The sequence below is a fragment of the Hyaena hyaena genome, unplaced genomic scaffold (assembly GCF_003009895.1).
Source record: "Hyaena hyaena isolate Hyena2069 unplaced genomic scaffold, ASM300989v1 scaffold_662, whole genome shotgun sequence".
Classification (NCBI taxonomy): domain Eukaryota; kingdom Metazoa; phylum Chordata; class Mammalia; order Carnivora; family Hyaenidae; genus Hyaena; species Hyaena hyaena.
Genome location: NW_024081291.1, coordinates 214,056 through 227,247, shown reverse-complemented (window position 1 = coordinate 227,247; position 13,192 = coordinate 214,056).

Sequence of the window (13,192 nt, the reverse complement as noted above, 5' to 3'; positions counted from 1 at the left end):
TAGCTGCAGAGTTGAATCAAACAAGCTTAATGTTATTCTAATACCTTTGCTTGCATAAACCTAGAAATTCATATGGTTCCTTTATTCCACAAGCAGTTCTGACCTAATTTTTTGGCTATCACACCAGAATGGTGTGATTCTGAAACCCTCAATGCAGAGCTAATGAAAAATGGGCTTAAACTCTAGTAAATATATTAAATATGTATGACCATTAGAAAATCTGTTTCTTCAATTAAATTTCATACATGCATTTTTAAAAATTTTGGACAAGTTCTAATACACTGAGGGCATAAAATATCTCTGATATAGATCCAGGTAGAAATCAGTTTTCATTAAGAATATACAACCACAAATTTAAAGTTCGCTTCCTGAAAACTGAAAAAAATTGCCACATTTACCTCAAAAGGAAAGGCCATTTCTTTGTTGTGGAATCTGTCTTGCAAAAACCTTCATAAGGTGAAATTCATATCTAAAACTATAGCTTTACACTTCTTTTTTGACACAATATTATTAAACATGGGTGATTCATCATTCTTCCAAACTCATGAGTCCATTTTTCCATCTATCTAGATGAGATAGACAATCTAGTACCCTGTCAAAATTCTAACCAAAATTGATATTTCTTAAACTACTTCTGTCATTACTTGAATTTGGCATACTAGAAGGAATAAGAAACATTTAGAGTTCTCACATGAAATACAATTTCTTTGCAGACCTTTTCATGATTTCTAATTATGTAGTGTTGTTCTACTCATTAAACCTTGCTGATCTGTCTCCACTGATACGGAGCACTATTTATACTATTGCTCTTTTGACTGCTATTGCATTTGCAACCTGGGCGGGGGGTATTCTTTCATTTATTTGATTATTAGTATTTCTTACATCAATAACTGGACATATGCTAAGTAAGCTATAACTGTCTTTAGCTACAACCAATATAACGAAACTGAGGCAACTATAAGAACTGTAGTATTTATAGTCTGGTTGCAGCCCTGAATTAGTACTGCTGAATTTCTATGTTGAAAATAGAGAAGGTAGTAGTTAACATGGCAGGAAGATGAGGCTGACAAGCAGCTGCTATCCTTCCACCTAAAATTTCTGACAAGAGGTTATTATTCATGACTGCTTAACTTAACCTCTATTGGAATTAATAGTCTTTATCATCCAAAGAACAAAACTGAAGCAACTCTATTTAAAACTGAGTTCTATTCTGATAAAGATATATGCAGAATTTAAATCAGTGTATAAGCAAACATATACAGTCAACCACCTCCTCAAAATCTGAAACAAATTAGGTCACCCCAGAATAAATTAAAGACTGAGCACTTCAATATTTTAAGAATTTCTTCCTTCCCTATCTTTCTGTTCAAGTCTTGTGTAAATGGCTCATGAATATAACCTTTGGATTCTCCAACTCTTAAAGCAATTATCTTAGGCCTTTTAGGGCCTTTGACTTTACCATTGATCTTGATCTCTCTTCCTTCTGCAGCCTATATACTCTAACATTCTTTACTTTGCCTCCAGTTTTCAGCCCAGCAATCATTTTCAGAACTTAGTAACAGTTAGTAACAGAACTTGGTATTCCTTTTTTATTTTTACTTTTCAGTGTCCTAAAATACAGTTGGTTCTCTCTCTCTGAGGCTTTCTATACTATTCACTCTGGGAAATCATTATGTCTGATCAAATTGCAGCCTAACTCCAGCCTCTCCTAGCAACCTGATTAGTTTGTGAATGTCCACCTCAAGATAACTTGTGGCCCTCTACCTATCCTATTTTTTCCTTATGATTCTCATTCCTATTGCTTTTTCTCCTAGAAAAGAAAGAAAATAAAATTATCCAGGAGGAGTAGCATTTCAATTGGTCTGAAATGCACCTAGGAAAAGAGAGAAAGAAAGTAGCTGAGCAGCTCACATATACCTTCTTATATCACATGATCTACCTTTACTTACTTCCTGACCAACTGGTCAACAGAGTAGGATTAAAAACCCAGAGAGGTAGGATGTAAGGGTGATCTGACTGCAACATCTGTCACCCCATTGATCTCCAGGGTTGATTTAACTGATCTGAACAGCTAGGCAGGTGTCCCCTTCCTCCCTCACTGCTCCATGTGCATCCCTCCTGAGGCTGCATGCTCAGTCTAAGAGGATGACCTTCCTGGATACAGGAGGACTGTCCTTTGGTCAAGGGTATACAAGTAGCTGCACTCCCTGCTAGAACTTCCAGACAAGTTCTCAAGGTCCATTTGTAGAATGTAGGGTCGTTAAGCTTCCAAGACTCCAGACACAAATGAGGCGCTGCACATAGCAGTCTGCCTTTCTTTAAAAAAAAAAAAAAAAAAGAAAAGAAAGAAAGGAACCCAGAGAAGTAGATTTTTCCCCCAAAGTGGGAGTTGCTTACTTTCTAAAAGAGTCTTATTTTTTTTTCTAAAAGAGTTTTAAAACAAACAAACAAAAACCAGAAAACTCCTTACCAATTTTTTGATTATGCTAGCAAACCAATTCCTTTTTAAAACTGATAAAGGCTATCAAGTATTTGCCCCACCTCTTCTTCACAGCCATACCCTAAGATAACAAGATAGTTGAGAAGGAAAAGTTTCTCTTTATAGAAGCAGGGTACCACCTAAATAAATGGCAAAGAATGCACTTAAATTATCACCAGTTTTGAACCATTAAAAAATTAACAGAGCTAGATAATGATCAAAATAGGTACTAATTTCACAGAGGAGTCAAATAGCCATGTCTTTATATGGAAGAACACAATATTACTGGTGAAGTGTTTTTATTTACAAAAGAGTCAGAGTCCTATTTAGCCTCCAGATCTAAGTACCAAATCATAAGGAAGATAGGGATTAGAGGATAAATTAAATGACACCATGGTATTTAGGAATTATTTTAGTTCTTAAAAATCAGACAATAAAATAATTTTAAAACTCAAATACTCATAAAATATATCCTGTTATACAGAAGAAGTATAATTAATACTGACACTGAGAACACACACACACACACACACACACAAGCAAGGAGAACATTCACCTCCTACTCTGGGGTTACTTTCTGCTGTAAACAACTTGAAAACTGAAAAAAACATATGGAATTTCATATATAATTTACATATAATTTTCATACATTAAGCAACAGGCAGCACAGGGCTATAATCCTTGAAAGCAAGCAAGCAAATGGATATAGATCTATTTATGGTGTTTTTCTACACTGATCTTTAATATTTTGAAACAACACTTTGCTTACTCAAAACCTGGGATACCCTCCAGCTCTAAAAAAAAAAAAAAAATGCATTTTTATAAGACAGATATATATTAAATAAGAAAAATGGGAAGGAAAGTAATACATGAGTAGATAAATCAACAACAATTTTTAAAACATGATTACTGGGGTGCTTGGGTGGCTCAGTCAGTTAAGCTTCTGACTGTTGATTTGGGCTCAGATCATGATCTCGCAGGTTCATAGGATTGAGCTCCACCTTGGGCTCTGTGCCAACAGTTCAGAGCCTGGAATTCTCTCTCTCACCGTCTCTGTGCCCCTCCCCTGCTTGTGTACATGCACATGCTCTCTCTTTCTGTCTCTCTCTCTCAAAATGAATAAATGCTTACCATTATTGTTATACCAGAGAAAATTAGGTTCATCCTATTGTTATACATAAAACCCAAATTTACAGTGGCTCAAAAAGATAAGTTTTGTTTTTTATTTCTTTCACTCAAGGAAAAGCTCACATTTAGTATAACCATTCAATGAAGTAATTAGGGACCTAAATTTCTTCTAAATTTTGAGCTCACCATTATGTATGTGGCCTTCACCTGGATATTTTTAAATATTGCTGGAGCTCCTGTCATTATGTTAACATTCCAGACAGTGGGAAGGAGGAAGAACAGGAGGTACATTCACTTCAACATAAACTGTACCTACAACTTACATTTATATCCCTTCGGTCAGATACACATTTATATCCCTTTGGTAAAGGAGGCTAAAACAGTCTATACCTGGGATGGTGAGTATATTTTTAGGTGTCCCACCTTAAAATCAATCAATGATTGTTTTACAATATCAGAAGAGGAAAAGAGGTAATGGAAGGAACTCTCAATCTCTGCTACAATTATAGAATTATTGATCTAGGATATTGTAAATTTAAAAAAATTGAAACTAGAAAGCTCAGCAATCAATACTTCAAAGGATAAAAAAAAGTAAGACTAACTAAAGATAAGGTATGGGAGAAGGCAATAGTGAATAAAAAGGTGAGTGGCTCAGGAGCTAAGTCTATGCATGATGTACCCCTGAAAGGCCTACTTTGATGTTTCTTTGGACAAGATTTATTCTTTCAAATAAAGAAGCAGAAGTGAAGAGTAGGGAACATCTTAAATTACCCTTGATATATAATTCCTTTAGATTAATTAGAACAAAATAAGGTAATCCACTTCATGCAAGAAATGTGAGATGGGGGGCACCTGGGTGGCTCCGTTGGTTGAACGTCCAACTTCGGCTCGGGTCATGATCTCTCAGTTTGTGGGTTCGAGCCCCGCATCAGGCTCTGTGCTGACAGCTAGCTTGGAGCCTAGAGCCTGCTTCGGATTCTGTGTCTCCCTCTCTCTCTGACCCTCCCCTGCTCGCGCGCGTGCTCTCTCTCTCTCTCTCCCTCTCAGAAGTAAAAAAAATAAATAAATGTGAGATGGACTTCAAAAGCATTTGTTGTACAGGGACACTTGTTGTACCTTTGATCTAATGGAATTAAGATAGTCTATACAGAGCATCCATCCACTACCCCAGTTCTACAAATGAGGATCCGGAGATTCAGGAAAATGAAATGACTTACCCAGGGCCACAGAGCTAATAAGTTTTAATACCAGTAAAAGTAACCCTTGAACAACATGGTTTACAATGTGAGGGTCTACTTATACACAGATTTTCTTCAATAAACAGTACAGTACTGTAAAAGTATTTTCTCTTCCCTATGATTTTCTAAAAAATTTCCCCAGTTTACTTTATTCTAAGAATACAGTATATAATACACATAATGCACAAATATGTGTTAATGTGTTGACTTTTATTAGTAAGCCTTTCGATCAACAAGTTATTAGTAGGTAAGTTTCTAGGGAGTCAATCTCACACGTGGAGTTTGAATGTGTAGGGGTTGGTGTCCTTACCCCCACCACAGTATCCAAGGGTCAACTGTACTAGATACAGAAATATTTTTGTTTCTATTTCATGGATCTTAAATCTAGTTAAATATTGTTGTGGCAGCATCTACTTATTCATCAAATTTTAGCTTGCTCAGTCTTAAAAAGGTCACACTCGGTACATTAGTTTAAAATTCTTATATTCAGATGTATGTAACATTGAGTCAAAAAGCCAATTTAACCTACAGTTATTCTGTATTATCTAAATTCTACCTTTTTTAAGGATTTTTTTTAAGAGCGAGAGCATGTGAGCAAGGAATAAGGGCAGCGGGAGAGAGAGATAGAGAGAGAAAGAATCTTAAGCAGGTTCCATGCCCAGTACTGAGTCCAATGCAGGCTGAATCACACAACCCTGGGATCATGACCTAAACTGAAATCAAGAAGTCAGTCACTCACCTGACTGAGCCACTCAGGCACCTCCAGGATTCATTTAATCCATTGCTCAATCTGCCTTTGTGCTCCCACTGATGCAACTTTTTATTCATCTTCATAGTCTTGGGTATTCAGATGAGATTGGGCGGGTTCAGGGTGGTATGGCTGCAGGCTTGTCTTGGGTATTCAGAAAGCCTGACTTTTTTCTGTTCAAAATATTCTGAATACAACCAGATACTCAATCTCAGCCTGCACTGCTACATAACTCTGGGGTACAAAGATCACAGAAAGGTCTATACTAATAGCCTGGTAGATGCTAGAGAATAAAATATGTAGCCAAACTACCCCTGGCACCTGCTGACACTGAGCTTAGAGTTCAGTAAGGAGACACATATTGGCCAGATAATTTTAAAACTTATTTAAGGAAAACAACAAGTCTAGTGAAAGCACACAATAAAGACTTTCAACAAAAGTTTAGTGAATAAATTTTGGGACATATGGCAGCCATTAGGACTGGTATGAAGTAAGATGGTAAGTTAAGATGCATCACATGGTCAAGGATCTTAAATGGCAGGCTAGGTGCTTATGCTTTGCATAAAAAAATGTATAAATAAAATGAGCCACTAAAGGTAACAAAGTAGAGGAACTACATAATCTATATTTTGTTTTGGAAAGAACCCTGGCAATAACAAGTGATATGATTATGCTTGGTTGTAAAGCTAAAGTCAGAAAGTCAGGTTTGCTGCCAATTTTAAGAGTTCAGGTAAGAAGTAATGGGGACCTCAATGTAATAGTAACATGCAGGAGCAGGAATGAATTGAAAGACATTTCACAGATACTTCTGAGAAATGGGTAGCTAATAATCCAAAAACATGTCAGGGATACGAGAGATAAGAGATTATAGTTAACCAAATGTCTCTTGTTTATACAACTGAGGCTTTGCCAGTGAATAATAAGAGGGAATAAAGAGATATATTGTAAAACAAAAACAAAAAAGGAAGAAAAAAGCAGCTCCTGATAAGGAGACAGGGTCTGAAACTCACAGGTTGGCTTAAGTGTTACTACACATCCATCTCATATTCACAGCTAACCTATGATCTGCTCTTGGATACTAATAATCTCACCAAACATCAACATCAAACAAAGCAACTCTGAGACCATGACTAAGACAAAAAGATAATCTTCATGAAAACCATAAAATGCCAAATATTCCCCTCCATCAGATAAAATGAGTGACTACTACTTATTTACCAATTACAGTTTTATCCTCACTCTAGTTGGCCTTCCTATACATAAAATTTATTGAGATACACAATCAATAGATTTTCCCTCTGCTCTCTGAAAGTACCCAATCTAACAGGCAGTCCTTGCTTCCTTTCTTTAGATTCTCTCTAAAATTACTCAGACTAAATCCAAATCCTGTAATTCTAACAACCCCTCAGTAAGATATCCTATACATTTCACTATGTTGTACAATCTTCCTCACTGTAACCAATAATATTCCCAACTTTTTAAACCAGAAGTGTGCTTCAGTGGCCTTTCACTTGAGATCACTGACATAGCAATGAGTCTAATACTGAATATACAATCTTGAAGAAATTCTGGGTGTATGAGGCAGTTGTGTATTGAGTTTTGGAGTTCAGATAAAAGGAAGGACCAGATATATACACATATTGGGGACTTACTAACTTTTATGACAATATTTCCCAAAATTTTCCCAAAAAGCATCAGTAGATTTAATAACTACAACAGGATATGACTCTTGCTCCATTGAGACTGGAAAGAACTAATTTAAACATGATTGAGAGAGTAATTTACTTTAGAATTATCATAGGATTCACTTTGCATTATGAATGTTGCTTTATATTATGAATCACGCAAATTCTAAATGTACTTCATTAGTGAACCATTTTTCTAGCCAGATCCATCAATGTGAAGTTTTATACAGACTGTAATTTGGGAAATGTTTCAAAAGAAAGTTGAAACATTCAGGGTAGATGAGCTCCCTCAATGAGTAAAAATACACCAAAAGAGGAAAAAACAAATATATAATCTGTTGTAAAACACAGCCATTATTAACAGTTATTTTATATAAACTTTAATAAATTACATTAGAAACAAAGGCAAAGATACTCAAAAATAAAAAATGGATACCATTCCTAATTTTTTTACTACATCATACTATCATCTATGTTCCTGAGCTTATGACTGATTGATCTTCATGGTGGATTCTATAAAATACTTTATTACATATCTCTTCTGATCTCCCCCCTGCTAAGTACATCTCCTTAGTAGCTTCAAGGAGGTAATAGTGACAAAGCTTACACCTCATATAAGAGCAAATACCACAAATCAGGGCTCAATTAATTGTTTTATTGATTGACCCTAACCATATGACAATGCAGGAGAAAATTTTAACAATGCAGATTAAGTTTAAAAGATTGCAATGTCTACATCACTCATTGCAGATAGTGCAGTGTTCTTCCCATAACCAAAAACCATAGCCAATTCAGCGAGAAATACTCTTGTCATTTATTAAAAAATGAAGTTTCAGCATATGGCTTCATGACTTTCATGTTCATCTACTCATTAATGTAAGTAAAAATACCAATCAATATTCATGTCAGAATTATGTTCATTCATCAACTGAAACCATAACACTTTTTAATTATATTAATATATTACAAAGAAGAAAATTTATTACTAGATCTTGGTCTGTCAGAACATTCAATGCCAACATTACTATTTTTATTTTTAAGCCTGAACTTCTCTGCATATTTATCAAAATCTTTATTAAAACTGATCTTCATGTATTCATGTTGAGTAGATAAAACAGCCAGATTTGTCCATTTCTCTTCACTTACAGCTCAAGAGCACTTTTAATTAATTTTAATGTTGTTTCTTTCACAAGAAGCAATGTATACCTATATGCTACTAGTATAAAAGAGTCTTAAACTTTAGAAAATATTTGACAGTGAGTCATCATAATCTCATTCACAATAATTTCCAGAAACTGTAATATTATCCACGTCTTTGTTTCTGTAAGATTTATGCTAGATGGTTTCAGTTAAAAAGATTGCCACTGTAAGGTTTTCACATTAAAATTCATCATAAATTTCTATAATACTGGTCACAACTACACATTTGTTTCTTCTGCAAAAATCAGAGCAATTGGCTGAATGATAACAAACATTATTTAATCACTGTTTCAAAAGAAGTGTCCATTCTTAGTGAAAACCCTTGAGGCATCTATCTATGGCTATCCTGGTTTTGCTAATGGCAATGCCATACCAGCATCTTCTGTTGTTTCTTTTGGCACCCTTTGAAATTTGATTCTTTTTTTCTATGTGAATGTCCATTTTCTTACTTATTTTCATTGTTGCTGTTGCATGGTTAATATCATTTTCCACATTTCCCGTATGCCTCTTTTCAAGAAATCATGTTAAAGCTTGGCATGTCATTGTACAACGTTCAAAGATGATTCTAGCTCTCTGCATTTTTTTTTAATCTGATACACCTCATCTAAAACTTCACACTAGAAATAAAAGAGAGAACTACAAAATTCACAGCTCTCATTCTATAATTATTTATTTCAAATAGCTATTAAATGTGGGAATATATAGTATCACAGTGACTGCAAATCAGCTGTGTTGAAAAGTGTGCTCAATTGACTCCAAACAATCACAAACTTACTATTGAATGTCTAATGTACCAGAGGCCAATTACATACCTGGAAGTTCTCCAGCTTCCTTTCATATAGGATGTAATGTTTATTAAAGTTAATAGAAGTACACTAATTTTGAAGCTTACATCTACATTTTTAAAACTTAATAGTAAAACTCTAGTAATTATTTAGAAGAGATAAAATATTTGTTCGTCTTTGAGGAGAGTTTAATCATTAATTTTTTTCTTCAGTATTTCTAATGAATGGTGATAAGAGAAGCAGGTTGACTTGAGTCCAGATTGTAAATAATTTTAAATTTTCTCCAGAAAAATCCTTGCCCCTCCCTTTTTTCTTGCATCCAGAGCTGACCTCTCCCATAGCCTGGCCCTTCCTTGGGACTTCCCTGCACTCTAAGGTGGTCATTACAGACACGAACACAAGCAGCTCTCAACCCCAGCACTATCAACATTTGGGCTGCATAATTCTCTGTTGAATCAGTAGTGTTCACACGACTAAGGTAAGGCATGGAAAAGTCTAGCATGAAGCAACCACTACGTAGTCAATCTATCTGGCAAGGCTTCGAGCTTAGACTATGATAAATGTGAGCAGACAAAGAAGAAGGGGTCACTGGCTCAGCCAACATATTCAGGTGAGTCAATCCCGGCAACAGGAAGGGGTGATATCTCATACTGTGAACACTCAAAAGTGCAGTGAGCACCTGGGAGGTCAATGGTGATGGTGACAGTTTCAGTGGAGGGGTAACAGGGATCTGAAGAGCAGGGCGTGCAGGAAGAGGTGAAATGTGAAGAAGCAGAGACAGCACTTTAAAGAATCTTGAGTGTAAGTTGGGGAGAAATACAGAGTTCCTTTCTCTAGCCCTAATCCTTACCAGAAAAAAAACTGGTATTCCTTCAAAGAGAGGCTAAATGACCAGCTAAAGGTAACTCCCCAGACTATACACTTTCTCTCTCTCTCAGCCTCAATGGAAAAGTGACTCCAAATATTTGCTACAAACAAAAAATATTTTATCTGAACAGGCTGTTATATCATTCACTTTATTCTGTCCCAAATTTTCAACCCATTGTTTAAACATAACTACAGCAAAATATCATTTAAAACTTACAAGTGCACAAATCCTCACATATTTCAAGACCCACTTCTCCCAGTCTATTAAGATTCATAAAGTGTGATTTTTGTCTTCAAAGCCTTTGCTTCACTTTTTACAAATTTCAGTAACTTTAAGAGAACTGTCACTTTAAGGGGTGTGTTGGGGGGGAATATACTTAAGAAATTTAAAAGGTTTTAATTTCTAGGCCTGACAATTTTTCTAAAAGCTTTAGGAATGTGTGAAAAATCCTTTGTAGTATTTCATGAAATACAATGTCTCTTGCCACCTTGCTTTTATATGACTAATTTCCTTTGCTGAGAATTCGCTCCCTATTCTATTGCTGCCTATTTAAGAGCCACCATTCTTTCAAAATAGAACTCAACACCCATCTCCTCTAGGAACTCTTCTAATCAAATTGTTCTCTCACTTCCCTATAATAGTCTATAACGGCCCTGGATATAATTGGTCTCGGCATTGGAATTATTAAAGTCATTACTCTTCAAGTCCATGGTGAACCTGGATAGACAATGTCTTAATCATTTATCTCCTACTGAAACCAGTACACTTGTTTGCACAATAGATGCTCCAAAATGTTGATTACAATGAATCAAAGCCATAAACTGAAAATGAATATATGAGGCTTTAATATTTTCTCAACTTAAATCATTGTATGTTTTGTTGCATAATCTTGAGCCGATCTCGGATTAACTGGCAACTAACTAAAAGAAACAAATCATACAAAGGAAGCAATTTATAGTTTATAACGTGTATTCATTCATTAATTCCTGAACAATCAATAAATAATTAGGTGAATGGGGAAGAATGGCAGGGTAGTCATAAATTATTAATGTAATTTATACATTTGTATCATGGAGTTGTTATAAAACTACCAGCAGTGATTTTATGTCAGGGGACTTGGATTGCACTCTTATTACCTCTCTGACCTCAGACATATTTATTATTCATGAGACACGACTCCCTCTTATGCACTACACCCATCTTACAAAGGTACTGCCAAGATCAAATGAGATCATGGAAAATAATAGCAGTTTAAATTATTGAGAGGTAAATATTCATTGAGAACCTACCCTGTCTTTTTGCTTAATCATCACAACAATCCTATGAGGCTGATTATCATTCCCATTTTTATCAGGAAAACTTGTCACAGAGAGCTTATATAACTTCCCCAAGGGCACACAGTTTTGTTTTGTTTTGTTTTGGGTGATTTGAAGAGTTTAATGAAGGTGATATTTTATTTTATTATTTTTTTTTACAAATAGTTTATTGCCAAACTGGTTTCCATATAACACCCAGTGCTCATCCCCACAAGTGCCCTCCTCCATGCCCATCTCCCCTCTCCACCCCCACATCCATCAGTCCTCAGTTTGTTCTCAGCATTCAAGAGTCTCTCATGGTTTGCCTAAGGGCACATAGTTATTACGAAATGGAATTAAAATTTGTTATCAGATGGTCTGACTCCAGAGCCAAACTTCTTACCCAAAATACTAAATTGCTAACTCAGTGTCAGCTCATTCCCTGAGATTTTATAAAATTTGACTATGTAACATTAACTAGAGTTTTCAAATTTTAATATCTAAAATTTAAAATAGAAATTTTTCTTTAGATTTTCCAGAGATAAAATAACAAATTTACTCAAAACACTCCATAAAATTTCAGATAAAATCTAGGCAAAAAAATACTCTTAGAGGGTTAATTTAGTAAACATATTAGCCTAGGGACTTGAAAATTACCTGTCTTCCATACAGTAACTAACTGCACTCTTTAGTATATGAATACATAAAATTGAATCTTAAAAAAATCCATTATCAGTTCACCTAGAGGATTGGTTTCTGTTTAGAAATTCACTTCAAATTAAAAATTAAAAATTGAGTAGTTAATCTTAGTCACTAAAGAAATACAAAATCTGAGAGAGTCAACTATTTTATTTCTAATTTAAAAAATGTTATCGTAAGCCATTTACGTAGATGTTATTTATTTATTTATTTATTTATTTATTTATTTATTTATTTTAAGAGAGAGAAAGGATGAATGGGGGCGGGGGTGCAGGGGGCTAGTGCAGAGATATAGGAGGGAGCAAGAATCCCAAGCAGGCCCCACACTGCCAACGCAGAGCCCAAGACCTGAGTGAAAGTCTGACACATTTAACTGACTGAGCCACCCAGGTGCCCCTACCTTACCATATTTCAACTGTAGTGTGAAATCTGGAGAACAACACTGCCATCCAGGGATAGAGAACTCAAAGTGCAGAGCCAGAAAAACAAAAACTTGACGCAGTGATTCTCAGCTGGCATTCAAACACCCAGCTGTACTACAATCTGCTGTGAGTGAATTACTAACTGTCCAGGTACTCAAGATTATACATGACACCACATGCTTAAAAAGTGACAGGATTCCCCAAACTTCTCTTTTACCCACTCATTCAAGTAAGAGAAAGGTGTAGCATTACAGCCACCTTTTTAGTACCAGCTCGTCACTTTCTCTTTTTTTTTTTTTAAAGCGCTTCACTAAGACTGATATACAAAAAAACTGTACCCAATACATTCAATTTAATAACTTTGGAAGTAAGTACATTATATAACAGGAGCTATAACCCCAATCCATTCCATTAGCATATTCATCACCTTCAAAAGTTTTTTCCTGCCCTCTTTAACACTTACTGTTTTTTTTTTTTTTGAGGGTAAAAACACTCAGCATAAGGTCTATTCTCATAGCAATTTTTAACTATACGATACTGTTAACTATAGGCACTATACTTTTTGGTTGATCTCTAGGACTTACTCATCTTATATAACAAACTTTGTACTCTTGGACTAATACCTGTCCATCTGTATTTCCCTCA